The 15772-nt window shown below is 46.0% G+C and overlaps 5 non-coding genes across 5 annotated transcripts; 4 read left to right on the top strand and 1 right to left on the bottom strand.

The window, feature by feature from the left end:
• The first annotated feature begins 4305 nt into the window (after positions 1-4305).
• On the top strand, positions 4306-4387 carry trnas-uga (transfer RNA serine (anticodon UGA)). Its single transcript has one exon. It is a non-coding gene; the product is annotated as a tRNA-Ser (tRNA).
• A 1557-nt stretch (positions 4388-5944) lies between these two features.
• trnar-ucg (transfer RNA arginine (anticodon UCG)) lies at positions 5945-6017 on the bottom strand. Its single transcript has one exon. It is a non-coding gene; the product is annotated as a tRNA-Arg (tRNA).
• A 1170-nt stretch (positions 6018-7187) lies between these two features.
• trnan-auu (transfer RNA asparagine (anticodon AUU)) lies at positions 7188-7261 on the top strand. Its single transcript has one exon. It is a non-coding gene; the product is annotated as a tRNA-Asn (tRNA).
• A 6251-nt stretch (positions 7262-13512) lies between these two features.
• LOC138233729 (U5 spliceosomal RNA) lies at positions 13513-13629 on the top strand. Its single transcript, XR_011187658.1, has one exon. It is a non-coding gene; the product is annotated as a U5 spliceosomal RNA (small nuclear RNA).
• Positions 13630-13859: 230 nt separating this feature from the next.
• LOC138233664 (U4 spliceosomal RNA) lies at positions 13860-14001 on the top strand. The gene has a single exon (XR_011187594.1). It is a non-coding gene; the product is annotated as a U4 spliceosomal RNA (small nuclear RNA).
• The last annotated feature ends 1771 nt before the right edge of the window (positions 14002-15772 follow it).

Here is a 15772-nt window from a genome sequence, read left to right as displayed (position 1 = left end):
ATGGATGACCATTGATCATGATAGCCAGGCTTAGCTAAGTGCATCCCCATTTGGGAGCTGTCCCTTATCAAAAGAAAACATCTTTAAATCAGCCTGCATGAATAGTTTCTCTGTGGCTGCACCACAGAGATGAAGAGAGAGATGGGGCCTCATTTGGGAAAGCACAGCAACACTTATTTCTGTCTTATTAACAAGCATTGCCTCTACATATCCCCCCTTTTTGAAGGTCACGAGGTCCTGAGACATTGTTGCCTTCAAAACAAAACAGAGTTAAGTGATGTCCCCTGTCATTAGAACATTAACCTTAAATGTCCACATTTCTCCTCGAGAATTCATACCGGAACCAGCATTGGGAACAAACAGGATGAAAAACATCTGGAGTATGTATAAACACGGTAGGAGACATCATCTCAGTCTAGGCATTACAAATCAGGAAGTTCACTGTCAGTATCTGATACCTCTGTAGGCAGATATTTGGGGAAGAAGTAACTTCCTTTCTTTTGAAATGCTAACTTTGACTCATTTGTGCTACCCGGAGTACATCTTGATGTAAGAGTACTGCATTCAGAGTACATTGTCAGCCATGATCCAGCTTCCCAGCAGCAGTGTTACAATAACACCGGTTCCTGTTCCCAGCCCCCCTGATGAACCATGACACCTGTGTTGGGCACCTGCCAGGGTGGTTTGGAGGTTTGTTCCATTAAAGCAAACTAACTACCTGTACCTCCTGAGGGCTTACTGTTTCTTGGATTTCTATCCAATTCAATAGTGTGGCACCTGAAGGCATCCACGACCTCAAGTTTGGTCTTATGTTGTCTGGTTCCAGACCGTACAGTGTCAAGTTACCATGCTGTACTATGGCCTCCTTGGGGCCAGTAGCACGCAAACCTATCAGAAATAGCAAACACACAACAGTGGCGGCAGCAATCAGTCCTCCCAAAAGTCTTTTCGGGTGGCTGATCCCAGTCATCTCCTTCTGAGTGACTGTTGCCTTTCTAAGTTGGCGCAGCATGTACATGGTCTCTTTCTCAGTATGCCATGTGGCATCTTGGGCACCAACATCCTGGAAATCTGAGGAGATCTGACGCAGCTGCTGATGCTGCTCCTCCATTTCCAGGACATCTGCTTTTTCGATTTGTTCATGCCTGTGCTCTAGGAACCCTGCAGGGGGTGGTGCAGCGGTGGAGCATGCCTGACCCTTGGCTTAGTGGTCATCTGGAGCACCTGAGGGATCTGGGATTGTTACTCCATTCTCACTGTTCAGGTCCACCCTGCACACTTCCTGATTGAGGAATCCCTCTATCGGCATGTTTACAATCGTTCGCTGGGCGTGGGTGTAGGACACCTGCTCGCTCCCCCCTTCCCTCTCTAGGGGTTCAGGGAGCTGCCCCAGCACTGGGATAGCTAGTTCACTGTCTTTGAACTCACCATCACCCACCAGGCCCATGTCAGTGCAGGCGGGGATTCTGACACCCCCCTTTTCCATGTTCTGCACTAACAGTCAGGTGGCTTGCCCATCCAGCTCCAGTGGTTGGTGCTGAACCACTGTTGGTCAGACTCAGACTGACAAACTGAGCTGGTGGCTGTAAGAAAACCGGCTCGGCTTTCATTCCCTGTCCCTTCTGGGGGACTGGGTGTATTGGCAACCCTGCCGTTGAGGCAGGAACAATCAGGTCAATCTCACTCACTACCTGGTAGTTGTGAGAAATAATGTTACCTGACTGCAGGTTCCCTGGGTCACAGCAGAGGGAATCGGCATCTGGGATCAGGTGTGTCCACAGCGCAGTAGTCTCAGCGTCCAGCTGAACCTCCTGTCTAACCTGTGAATGTTGCTCCAGGGGATTTCTTTATTTATGTCTTTATTTAGTGGTTTCATTAGTGACAAAGGCTAAACTTTCTTGGAAAAATGTCTTTTATGTAAACCATGTTTGCTATTAATTCATTTAGGACTAGAATATGTTCATTTTCTTCCAATAAAAGAAGGGTTCCATTCGCCATAGTCGGGTTGACATTAGAAGCTTGCCACGCCCGGACTGTAACACCATCGCATTAGCATGTTAAAGCGATTTCGTTGAGGAGCCTGGCTTTCTTAACTAGTAAGTACTGTACTTCCTTGGTTTTTGAGGGGGGAAGGTGTCTTTCGCTGGAAATCTGGTCCCCTTCTACTGTGAAAATACCTGTGAAACCGGTTTAATCCGTCACAGCCAGCACTCCCGCTGGCCACCCACGTGTTATGCTCTTCATTAATGTCTAAGCCGGAACACATCATTATATCTCATTTTGTATTTCTTTAAAAAAAATCGTTTGCCCAGCCTAACAGTATTGTTGTTATTGTTTTTATCCTGTAAAGCGCTTTGAGGAGCCAGCTTTTAAGGCGCCATATACAATAAAGTTCATTATTATTACTATTGTTAAATTGCTGGACAGAGAGGTGAACATTATTACACGGAAGACAAAGATAGCGATTTATGTGTGGATGCTGCACATTGGTGGGGAGTCCCCATTGCCTGTAAAGCACTTTGAGTGGAGTGTCCAGAAAAGCGCTATATAAATGTAAGCAATTATTATTATGATTATTATTATTATGATTATTATTATTATTATTATTATTATTATTATTATTACGTTGCATTGTGCATTGTGCTGCTGTAATACAGTTTTAAATAATTAAAAGTCTAAACAGTATCAGCTTTATTTATGGGTTTTAAATCAATATAAATGTTTATATTGTAACGCCTAGGTGACTATTCATTGTTATTAAAATGACTTAAATTTGATCATGTTATGATAATTAGAAATATAAATTTGTTTGGTGCGAGTGAAGTTTTATTTAATCTCTGAGCCAGGGAAACATTGTATTTTTTTAAAAAAATGTTTATTAAAAAAAAGTAACGGCTCCAGCAGGATTCAAACACACAACATGTGATGTAGGAGTCAGGAAGCTAACCCACAGCACCACCAGCAAGGTCACACAAAGAGTGTCGAAAAAGCCCTACGAAACATTATGTAACAATTCTTGTGTTGCGGTACATGAGTATAATTATATCGTTATTAATTTCTTTAAATACGCGATTCCATATTATATTCCCTTTTAATCAAATTCTTGTACCGGAGCTTGTTGACTCCAGTATCACGTTAGTTAAAGACTTCGATGCTTAAAATGTTTAGGGAGAAATGGAATACTGGTGTGTATGTTTTCTTTAAAGTACCGAGACCAGCCATATACTGTATGTTTAAGTTCCAAAATTAATATCGTTTATGGCCTTCACACGTGTTACAGTATGCTCCTATTCTTTTTATGCTCAGGTACTAAGATTTCCCTTCAGTGGTAAAATTCCATATAAATATTCAATGCTTAAACGGGCACAGTAAAGACATTAAATATACATGTACATATACATACTGTATACAGTACAGTTTGCATACAGTAATATGTTTATGTTCCTAAATCAATCTCTTTTATGAGCATGTGAAAGGCATGGTGAATCGGAGATTCTCAAAAATTACTGTACTTTGCATGATTGGAAACAAATGCGTGATTGCGAAATGCTGTGGTGTTACTTTTACAAAGACGGTCAATGAAAAAAAGAATGTGGACCAGGGCACTACTTTGAGTTTACAGCTTGTCCAAGGTCATTCATTATTAATACTATTAGTAATATCTTCGTTAAAGACTTTGATGGCGACAGCTCAAACATGAGAGGTTGAGCTTTATTAGCTCCACCTTGCAGAAATTCCGGATACTATTATTTTAATTGCGGTTTTATAGGAGAATTTACGGTAACTCGTGGTAGACTGCGTAAAGCGCACCGCAAAATAATGTGGTATCGCCCGCTTGTTTTGAATAGCTGCATCTGTACGCCCCGTGTCTCAACGGTAGGACGGAGTCAAATACTGCCTCGACACGTAACAGCGTTATATTAAACCGCAGGACTTTAGGGCTGTTTTGTTTGAATGTTCAAGGCATTGGTAAGAGCGTAGGTCAAGGGCCATTGGTGCATCTCCTGTAACTGGAGTAAAAATGCTATTCAAAGTGCAGTGACTAAAATCGTCGTCCACATGTCTCCGTTGTTGATTGCTTTCTGTCTAAGAACGTTCTGTTTTCATGTCCGAACGGGGAGACTTTATCATTCCAACTTGAAGCCACCCTTAAGTCCTCTGAGGTGTGTGTGTGTGTGCTTGCACGTATGGCGTAAAAGGTTTCTTAAACGGAGAGCGAACTTGAAAAAAGTTGCCTCCGCCGCCGCCGCCGCCTCGCACTCCCTGTTCGATTGTAGCAAGAAGGCAGCGGCCGTGGCGCTCGCTGTAGTCGTGGCCGAGTGGTTAAGGTGACGGACTTGAAATCCGTTGGGGTCTCCCCGCGCAGGTTCAAATCCTGCCGACTACGGCGTCCTTTGCATTTGGTTGCGTGCGTGCGTGTAAAAGGACCAGCGCCGTTTCGTTTTCGCTGGGACCTTTAACACTCTAAATCGTCTGGACCCGCAGCCTGTGAAATCGATTCTTCAGCACCCACGAAGGACGCTTTGCAGCTGGACACAGATACCGATGCTTTTCTGCAACGAGCTTTCCAGCTGAATTTTCTCGGCAGCTCCCTACTGAACCTGTTCTCCATTGCAACATAGCGGAGGCTCGTCACATCTATAGCAAGGCTGTGTAGGACCGCATACGCCACAGTGACTTGTACACAGACCACATGAAAGGCAAGCAAAATACAATTTTAAAATTCCAAAGACTCACAAGGTCAGAGGAACAGCGATGATCTGAACTGATCTGTTACAGAAGTCTAGGTTGACCTTTTAGAGCTGTAATTGCATTTTTGTTTAATAGAAGATCAAATCTACTCGCATGTACCAGCACCTTACAGTTTATTGATGTTAATTCTGTTTAAGTAATAAGATTGCTAACGATGTTGGACTTTAGCCGGTGTTTTTTAGAACAAATTGCTTACACTTCTGTAAGGAATACGCAGTACGTGCCTTTGTCAGTCATTGCTCACCATACCTGTAACTTTCTTATCTAACTCACTTCCTCAAATGGTGAAGGTCCACAAACATAAATGAAAAAAAATCCCTTGTTGTAGATGAGGTGCACAAAAAAGCAGCCCCTGATAGTGTATAACACATTTATACTATTGCAGAGACACATGTAACATATATATATATACTGTTTATATATATGAAACAGAAATAGAAACAGAAACAGGAATCGCTTACACACCTGGAGAATCTCTGTAGGAATATCTAGCATTTATCAATGGAAATAAAAGCTGCTTTAATACAGTGCATGTTCAAACTCAAACCCTCAGCTGCTGTTCTTGTTTGTTTTGGGACAAATTGCAACTGAGCATCGCATGAGCCGTTACGTACCCTTATCTGTTAGGGAATTTCAAGGGAGGAGTTAGGTCAGAATGGGTAGGCTGCAAAACAACAAGTAAAGATTTATTCCAAGATGAAACGTTGTGGCGGTTTTCTTATCTTTTCAGCATGGACTAAACTTTTACGTGTTCCTTATATGCTATATATGTATATATTAGCACCAATGTCGTTCTTAAAAACTAACATGAAATTGTCAGGGACATTCAGCTATATACAAAGACGAGACAGACAAACTAATAATTCTATATTAACGTGGCCTACATATTGACGCAATGATCGAACTAACTGACATGTTCTGATTCAGATTCCCTGCAGTTTATGCCAATTAGAACAATAGCAATGCTGAGTCCTCCCCACCCTACCGAGCACAAATTCAGCTGCTCTCCAGTTCTGTTCTGCATGTTTTTTCATTGCAATTGAGCTCGGAGCTGGAGATGATCTCCATACAGTTCTGTGTTAACTAGCCCGCACTTGCGTGCTAATTTACGGGTTGTGGCAAATGCTTTTCTATAGTTCATATACATGACAGCAACCTGTTACCGAGGAACCTGAGAGGTTTAAAAGCCACACGAGCCAAGCAGGATTCGAACCTACAATCTTCTGATCCGAAGTCAGATGCATTATCCATTACGCCACTGGCCCATAGAACATGTGCTTGCACTCCACCACAGAGAGCTCTACACTGCTACTAGTAGTACACTTCCCCATCTAAATTTTCACAGCAAGAAACTTGTGTTTCCTACTATTTTTATCAGGTTTAAAATATCATCTCCTTAAAAAAGAAAAAGTGTTGATGTGTCGTGCTGAAATTCCGATTGATTTTGAATTCAAAGAAAAAAGGTTTTCTTCCAAAACACCATGAAATTGTCACATCTTGCAGACAATAGGTGTATTCCATGTTGAAAAGAGAAGAAAGAAAACCATGGAGCCTTTTACAGGTGTGAGGCTTCTTCAGGTGTGAGAAGACCTCACAGCCGAAACACTGTGTTTCCGTTCTTCTCTTTTCAGCATGCAATAAACCTATTACTTGTTCCTTTGCAGCCGAGGCATGCTGACGTAGCTACCCAGCTGAACATCTTGCAGACTCTACAGTACTTCTCTCCTGTAGAAGTAAAGCAGGGCTTGCTGGGTGAGCTTTTGCTCCGGTAAATTAGGTCACGTGTCATGTTAAATCACTTCTTCTAAACACAACATTTGCTGGTGCTAGCTTTCCCCATGAAAAGAGACATTTCCCTTACAGTACATGACATATCGTTTTTATTCTATCAATAAGTATAGAAATTAAAAGAAAAAATGGTGTCGCCAAAGAATGGGAGGTGTCAAGGGCATTGAGCTCCTTGGACATGAAAAGTGCCCGATAAATGCCATTTCTCATCATTTCTCTTGGCGTCAGTTCTGCTATTAAATGGGACGGAGGCAACGGGCTCAGAGAGCAGGTTAAGTGCACACCGAACACAGATGTGTCCAAGTGTCTGTAAAAGGGCGGTGCTCTGCTGGCGCTGTTCCCTAGTGGCTTAAAGTGCCTGCCTAGTAAGCAGGCGATCCTGGGTCTGAATACCAGCGGTGCCTCTCTCCGTGTCTTGTTGTGCCGAATGTCTCATTTCAGACAAACATGTACAGCTTGGTTCAGTTTAATGCAAGAATTCATTTCCTTTCTGGAATAACTTGTTTTTGAAGAAATCCATACAGCTTGTGAAAGATGAAATCCATTTCTTGGTTGTCAGTGGAAAAAGATTGCCGGCTGCAAGAAGTGCAAGTGATTGTTTTCTTTGACCATAAACCTGCAAATGTAGGGAGCTCAAGCGGCCGTCAGTCTCTGTGGTGCAATCGGTTAGCGCATTCGGCTATTAATCGGAAGGTTGGTGGTTCAAGCCCACCCAGAGACGCATGTCTCAGTTTTTCCAATGTAAACATCATCACCGCTAAAGAAAATGGCGCAGAAGGCTCCACAGTCGAAACGTTGTGCTTCTTTTCTTCTCTTTTCAGCATGGAGCAAACCTTTGCTTGATCCTTTGCAGCCTACGCATGCTGACACAGCTACCTTTCTCTTAACGCGCCTCAATCATTATTCACCAAAACCATCAGCAGAATGTGTCGCCTTTGTGGTGATGTCACTCCTCTGCTTCACAAATGTCCTTAGTGACGGACCATTTCTTTCTGCCATTTTTCCGGAGCGGTTATTGATTGCTCCATCATTTCCCTCATACTTTCCATCCCTAGATTGAAAAAAAAAAACAGAAACAGGCTGACAGGACGACAATCAAATTGCAAAAACTCATCAAAGCACTCGATAGAGTATTTGAATCCACAAGTAGCTACGAGCAACTTTGTCCTGGCTTGCATGAAAGTCGGAAAATGTCAAAAAGAAAAAGATGGTGGCTTTTTCATATTCGTTCTTTTATTTTTAGTTTGTTGCTTCTTCTGTCCATTGTCCTCCTGCCTGGCTCTTGACCTGTGACTGTTTGAACGCACACAGTAGACTTTCATGCAGGGGATTTGTCCTGAGCCTCTGTGAAAGACCCACCCACCCCCATAAATAACTGCTCTAGAAACACATGAATGCAAAACTAAACCACAGCTTAAAGAGGAGCTTGTCATGACCGCCAGGCAGTTAAGACCAACTCTTAAGCAATCTAATCAGCACCAGCAGCGGGTGATTATTAACAAACGCCGCCGCACGAGTTAACCCACCTGCACACACTCCACCGTGCGGTACGCAGTGCTATTTTTACCATCTTTACCTGCTTCCCGCTGGTATTGAGTCTACTCCTTGAGAGCTCTACCTGGCGTTTTTTCCATTACTTCTTTTATTCTGGATATTGGACTCCCCTTCTGCCTTTTCGACTTTGGACCTCACCTCTCACCTTGGACTGTTTGCCACCAGTGTACTCCCTGGATTACAACTTACCTTACGCCTCTTGACCACGGAACAAAGCAAAGCAGAGCAAAACAAAAAGAACAAACGAAAACCCTCACGTCCCGCACTTGCATATAATGCCGTTACGTGCCCAAGCAGTATTGTACGTCATCCTGGCAATGCACCCCGGGGCGTACGGTATATGGGAACGAGCACACGCCACGAATCGTCTCAAATCACTCCCTACAGCTGTAAGGCGCCTTGAAGCATGCACCCCCAACATTCTTCTTTGCGCATCTGTGAAAGGTAAACTCTTGAGCAAACTCTGAACCAGCTCAAAGGAAACTAATCCGATTAGACGTTACTTTGACTCATCCTTTAAGGGACCCTTGTTAATTGGAGAAATCAATGATTTTGAATGAATTCTGTATGCGTTAAAAGACAGCTATACACTGAAAACATGCAGGACACTTCTCATGATGTTTCCCGAGCCGAAACACAGTGCGTTTTTCCAAGCCATTTGACAAAGCCCACCCACTGAAAACTGCAGCAGATCATGTAAAGACGTTCAACTTTGTAACTACTGCACGCACAGGAAGCAGAATAAATTCCTCTTTTCCGGTTTTATTTATGCGAACCATAAATAAACCAAATAAACCAAGTTGCAAGAGGCCCGCACCCACAGCACAAATTGCGCAGCCTAGGCCACCTCCTCGCCCCGCACGCCACCGCCTCCTGCTGGGCCCACTCTTTCGCACACTCACACGCCACACTAACACTCAAAAGTGTGGGCAAAACGAGAAAACGAGCGCGCCGTTTCCTACACATCTGCAGTCGCCATTGCGCATTCGCAGCATGTCCCGGGATGCAATTCGGCCTCATTTGCATAACTCCAGACCGGCAGATCGCCACGCAAGCTCGCGACGTGCGCCTGCCACACACCGAACAAACCTTTTCAGCAATTTCCAAAAAACGGGCCTGCTCGCCTGCCCACAAGGCTCTGTCTCTTACCTGCTCTCCAGAGCCTGCTGCCTTCTGTGCTTTTCTCTCGGCACCGCTGCAGCGCACACAACTCCTGCAGCGGGAGGTGGGAGAAAGTTCCCGCGCTCCGCCGCAGGGAAGGCTCGCTCCGTGCGCACACGTCCTTTCGATGCCAGTCCAACAGTTGCTCTGCATTAGCTGCGTCGGGGCTCCGGCGTGTCGCACCTCACCTCACCTCACCTCACCTCACACTGCCCCCTCCTTGAATGTCTGGCGCTGGGCATGCCCCGCTCTCCTCCGCCTTATCTTATCGCGTGTGAGCACCGACAATGGCCACAATGCCGGGGAATGGCACCTGTAAATTAATTATCTTCTCTTGCAGCCTGAGATCATGTCCTTCTTTTGGCTCCCTCCAGTTCTGATAAAAAATCTCACTCTTAGATGTGTTAATTTTTGCAGAGGAAGCCAAAGAGAACCGATCACAGCACTGCAGAGCTCTGCTAATTGAGGCATTGTCAGAGAGGAGTAGGGTGACGTCATCCATGTATAGAGATGTCTTTACCTCTCCTCCCCCACTTCCAGGCACTGGTATCCCATTAATGGCCTGATCCTGGCGCAAGGCACAGGCTAAGGGCTCCATAGCCAAAACGAATAACAAGGGGGATAATGGGCAGCCCTGCCTCACCCCTGAACAGACTTCAAAGGGGCGTGATCTATTGCCATTAACCATTACTCTGCTGTTGCTACCTGTGTACAGCAGGTTAATCCACTTTCTCATGATGGGGCCAAACTTCATGTGCTCAAGTACCGATGTAAAGTACTGCCGGTTTAGGAGGTCAAAGGCCTTTTCTAGGTCTACACCTAAAATGCACAGAGGGAGGGAGCGATCCTCAGAGTACAGACAGACATCCCTCAACAAGGCCAGGTTGTCGCTCATCAGGCGTCCTGCTATCCCACAAGTCTGTTCTTTCCCTACCAGTGAGGCCACTACATTTTGTAGGCGCAGGAAAAGGGCTTTGGACAGGATCTTAGTGTCCACGCCTAACAGGCTGAGGGGTCTCCAGTTCTTTATGTCATTCTTTGCTCCTTTCTTAAACAAGAGAGAGATAGTGCCTTCTCTTAAGGAGTCAGGCATCAATTCTGTCTTATAGCTTTCCTCGAATAGGAGCTGTAGCGGATCCTGAAGCAGATCCCAAAAGGTGCAATAAAATTCTTTAGGGAGCCCGTCAGCACCCGGAGTTTTCCCCTTCTGTAAGCTCTCCATAGCCTGTCTCAGCTCTTCTACTGTCAAATCCCTCTCAAGTACTTCCCTATCTTCTTCACTCAAAACGTTTTCTAGCTTTGAGGTAAAAAAATGAATTTCTTCATCCTTTAACTCTGTAGAGCTGCACAGTCTTGAGTAGAAGGCCTCGGTGCAGGAGAGGATAGCACTCGGCTCTGTTCTCTCTCGTCCCTCCTCATCAACTACACTTTCCATGACAGACTTGGAGCCTACCACTTTCCTGAAAAAGAAGCGAGTACACTTCTTATTTTCTTCCAAGAACTGCACTCTGCTTCTTAACAGCACTCCTCGACTACTTTCAACGGCTATGCTCCGGATATCCTTTTTTAAAAGGGTGATATCCTCGAGCACATCGAAGCCACTGTGCAGCATCGTGTAGAGACGCTGCAGCTGCCTCTGTTTCCTGGCTAGCACTCCTCTCCGTCTGGCAGCAGCCTTCCTTCCCTCAGCCATGAAAAAGGCCTTTGTCCTCATCTTCACCTCCTCCCACCACTCTCCTACTGACCCGTACAGACACTGCAAGGACAGCCACTGTGATAGTTTCTCCTTGTAGCGGGATACTACCCCCTCGTTCTCTAGCAGCTTTGTGTTGAGTTTCCAGAGGCCTGGGCCAAAGACAGTCCCGCCCTGGAGTTCCACTCTACACCCTAAAGCCTGATGATCTGAGAAGAAGACAGGCTGAAGAGTGACCCCAACAGCTTTCACTCTCTCTGAGACAAAGCAATAGTCAATTCTGGAGCTGCTATTCCTCCCTGACCATGTATATCCTGCTGTTGTGGGATATATACATCTATATGTGTCTGAGAGTTTAAAGTCTTGAACTAAGTTTTGCAGGGCCAGTGAGCTGGAATCCAATTTTATCGGAGAGCTAGACTGCCTGTCTGTGTGCTCTAAGATACAATTAAAATCCCCTCCCACTATCACGTCTGTGTTACTTAACAATAGGGGAGAGAGTGCCTTGAGTAGCTCCACCCTTCCTCCCACGTCAGTAGGACAATACACATTGATTAGCCGCAGGTTAACGGTGCCCCATTCCACATTCACACACAGCAACCTGCCATCTATGACCCTCTGAATACTTTTCAATTTGAAAGCCCATCCTTTGAAAAGAATGGCCACGCCAGAGGCTCTGTTGTTATTGTCCCCTGACCAAACAGAAGGCCCTTTATCCCACCTATCTTCAAAGCTTTTATACCTCTCTTGATAGGCTAAAGCACACTCCTGCAACATCAACACATCTCCCTCTCTCTGCTGGAGGTAATCAAAGACACACTGGCATTTAACTCTGTCATTGATACCTCTGGTGTTAAGAGAAATTATGTTTAGAGCCATATTACATAAGAAAGTGGAACCAGTCTTTACAAAACACATTTCTCTTCGGTCTCACCAGTTACCTTCTTCTTTTTCTTTTTCTTCTTACCAATTTCCTGCCAGCCATCCTCTGAATGAGCCTTCATCAGGGTGGCAGCAGTAAAAGCATTCACGGAGTCCATTTCAAGGAAGGGGGTAGAAGGAGGGGTGGAGGGGTTCCAGCTGTCCCCATCGCCATGCTCTCCTTCCTCCTCGCTCGGGGAGAAAACAGAGTCATTTTTCCTTTTCCTCAAGTCCAGCTCCTGGGAGCACTGAGGGGAAAGGGGTGGAGCCGATGCACCAGTCTCCTCTTCCCCCTCACCAACCAGCTGTTGCAGATCCTCCGTGATGGACTGGATGGAGGAGAGGAGGGCATCTGTAGCACTTGCAGAGTCTGAGAAAAGCAGCTCCGCTGAATCCTGGGTATCGTCGCTGGACCCGCTCCACCTGGGGGCCCCACACTGGCCCTCGTTCTGAGGAGCAGGAGTGGGGGAGGGGTCCTCGCTGTTCTCGGGGGTTTTCAAACCCTCGTGCTTGTCTGGTGCAGTCTGCGGTTGTGGGGGCGTAGTGGATTTCTCTTCCACCGGCCCCGGAGCCACAGCAGGACTGATCCTGGCTGGAGGCTGAGACTCTTTGTCCAACAAGGGTTCTTTGTTTGACTTGTTGTTTGCTTTGGCTTTTCGGGCCGGTTTGGCTGAAACAAGCACTGCCTCATCCTTTCTCATTTTGAGTTTATTGGCGTAGGTGTGAGGGCAGTTCTTAAAAACGTGTCCTTCCGAGCCACATAAATTGCACTTTGGCAGCATTGAACAGTCAAAGGCTAAATGTCCCTGTTTGCCACAGGTCTTGCAGCATTTCACAGTGCAGGACGATGCCAGGTGTCCCACAGCACCACAGCGCCGACACACCTTTGGTTGTCCCACATAAAACACATAGCCATTGCAGGCGCCCAGCTGGATTGTAGAGGGCAGGTGCCTTAAGCCTCCATTGACATTGTCCGGTAGCAAGCGAACCTCGAATTTCCTTGCTCCTGTTTTTATACCGTCAACATCTCTAACCTCAGTTCCATGGTGGACGGTGCAGTACTGCTTAAGCCAGGTGTGAATGTCCTCCGTCTTTGCCAGTTCCGAGAACATAACAACATGCACCGTTTTCCTCTCTCTCTGTGTCAGAGGCTGCAAGTTGATCTTCTCAAGGGCAGGAACTTTCCCTCTTTTTGCCTCAAACACATCCACACATTGTTCAAACGGAGAATAGGTAGCAAAAACAACCTCAAATGCTTTCTGACCTGGGAGAGCGAAGATGAAATCCAAGTGCCGAGGTTCAAAGCCAAGTTCCTTCTGTAACACTTTTCTGCTGAACTGCATACGATCCATGAAGAGGTCATCCAAAAGCTCAAAACGTACAGCATTCTTGCGGGATCCAAAGGTTGCCATCTCAAACTGCAAAACAAACACTGCTTCCACAAAACAAGAAAACAATCCAACTACTCCAACTACAGGCTGATCAAGGTATCTCCCCTGCCAGGTAAGCCGAGAGCCGCAGTCGATGAGCCCGGAGCTGAACGGGCCCCACTGGCTCGTTTGTAAGGCCAGGTGCATTGCCAACCACGACCGGCAGGGCAGAGGCCTTGAAGGCAGCCTGGGCTCCTGCAGCTGTCCAGCCACGCACTCTGGTTTCTCTTCATCTCGTACAAATCTTTTGCCTTTTACTAAAGATTTCCATGGAGAGGAGCATGAATGAGTTCCATACAATTTTTGTGCTTCCCTGCCTTCGGGTGGGGCACAGCTGGGCTGGTCAAAGAGAGAAAACAAAACCACTCACAATCGCTCTTATTACGGCGACTGTGGCCGTCTGCTCTGCGAGTCCTCGGTCTCCGCCTGTCTGATTGGCGCTCTTTTCTTTGGGGGGCGGGAAGTGTCCGGCCACAAATATGAAGCGTTACAGCAACGACATGCCATGAGACGATTGATAACGATTTCCATAAGATCCCCGCGGTTGCCTGGCAACCGTCAGCTTTGCGCAGTGGCAGTATCGTAGCCTGTGAGGTTTAGCTGAGGCGCGATTATTGCTAGTTGAAAACTTTTCCCAATACCCCGCTTCCGCCGGTTTGCAATACAATCGGCGAAAGCAATTTTTGACAGTCTCGTCAGAGACTGAGCAAGGTGTTTAAAGACAGATTTGGTCATGGTGACATCATGGTAGAAAGAAACGAGCTTGTTACGTCTCAACAGAAACGCTCTTTAGCTCTTTCAGCGTTATGCAGAGAACAGCGTCTGTCGAGATCACTTTTGAGTCAGCGCGAAACGCCGTGTGCTGTCAGTTTGATTTCATATTGCTCGTAGCGGCGCCCGGCTTTTGTCTGTCAAATGTTAGGTTGCGCTTCTTCATGCTGCATTGTCGGCATGAGTGGAGCTTTTTAAACGTCTGTATTTACTGCGCCCCATAAGAAATCGTTTGTCCCCATTCAAAAGAGATTGTGCGATGTCCTGCAGCGTTCGCAAAGCAAACATTTGACAGTTTGAAAAGAGGAATTTATTCTGCTTCCTGTGCGTGCAGTAGTTACAAAGTTGAACGTCTTTACACGATCTGCTGCAGTTTTCAGTGGGCGGGCTTTGTCAGATGGCTTGGAAAAACGCACTGTGTTTCGGCTCGGGAAACATCATGAGCAGTGTCCTGCATGTTTTCTGTGTATAGCTGTCTTTTAACGCATACAGAATTCATTCGAAATCATTGATTTCTCCAATTAACAAGGGGCCCTTTTTGAACCTGCCAGAAGCATTCTTTCAATGTAACAGATTTACTCCGGGGAAAGGCAGCATGATATTGAGAGTAGCTCAAGCTTTCAGCACCCGTATCGGACTGCGTGTATGCAGACACTGCTCAGAATCCCCTGTAAGATTCTCCTTCAATTCCGTTTTGCAGTGCTTTAGCTCTTTCAAAAGGCTTCGCTTTGCTAGTCACAATCCAAGGCTCATGACAGCATTTGAAACCAATCGCCACTGCGTTGGCTGGGAATCGAACGCGGGTCAACTGCTTGGAAGGTAGCTATGCTCACCACTATACCACCAACGCACGCCCACAGGCGCCCTGCAGGACACCACCAGAGAATGCTCACAATTTCGGAAGCTGTCTCCGGGACGTGCTGATTCCACACATCCTGAATAAATCATGATATTGTTAGTTGCTGTAGCTAGACGTTCAAATGAGTTTCATGGCCAGATGGACTGTTTCCTCCAGCGGTATAGTATTGCAGTGAGACAGCACGATGCCTGCAAGACTATGTCACGCTAAACGCCACAGATTGTGTTTGTGTTGGACAGTTGGACCCTACAGTTGGACCCTCGTCGACAACCTGAATAGCTTATTCAGAAGCAGTGCTGGACCGGGAACGAACCAGCTTCTTCCCAGGCACAAGAGTGACTTGTGAGGACTCGCGGTCACACTCTGTGCATAGAGACTTTCTATCAGCCAGCCGGACTGCTGGTAGATCCCCTCGGAGCAACGACTGCCCTGCGCGCCGCAGTCAGATTCCTCCGCCCGTCCTACTCCGAGCTGCACCTTGACTGGTTGGCCGGTAGCCAGAGGACGCCGGGACAACACCCATTGGACAACCGCTGGAACAGAGGCTGCAACAGAGCCTGTCAGCTGGTTTGGTGTTCATGCCGGGAAATTCCAAATCCATACACAGTGGATAAGTAAACCCCATGTTCTACATTGCGTCTCGAGAATTTAATTGTACCTCAACACAAGTTGTTATCAATTTAATTCATGAGTAATGTATTTACTTCCGAGTTTAGAGTAACAGTGGGTAATAACACTGATTAGCGATTTGGTAACCGAACGATTTATATTGACATATATTCTCTGTTGTGTATCTCTTTGTGTTTGCATCTCTTCGGGATTATATACCTTGTATATTGATAA

This window comes from Lepisosteus oculatus, unplaced genomic scaffold (assembly GCF_040954835.1).
Source record: "Lepisosteus oculatus isolate fLepOcu1 unplaced genomic scaffold, fLepOcu1.hap2 HAP2_SCAFFOLD_70, whole genome shotgun sequence".
In the NCBI taxonomy this organism is placed as follows: domain Eukaryota; kingdom Metazoa; phylum Chordata; class Actinopteri; order Semionotiformes; family Lepisosteidae; genus Lepisosteus; species Lepisosteus oculatus.
The sequence above is the reverse complement of the archived record's forward strand: the minus strand, read 5'-3'. Positions and strand labels throughout refer to the sequence as shown.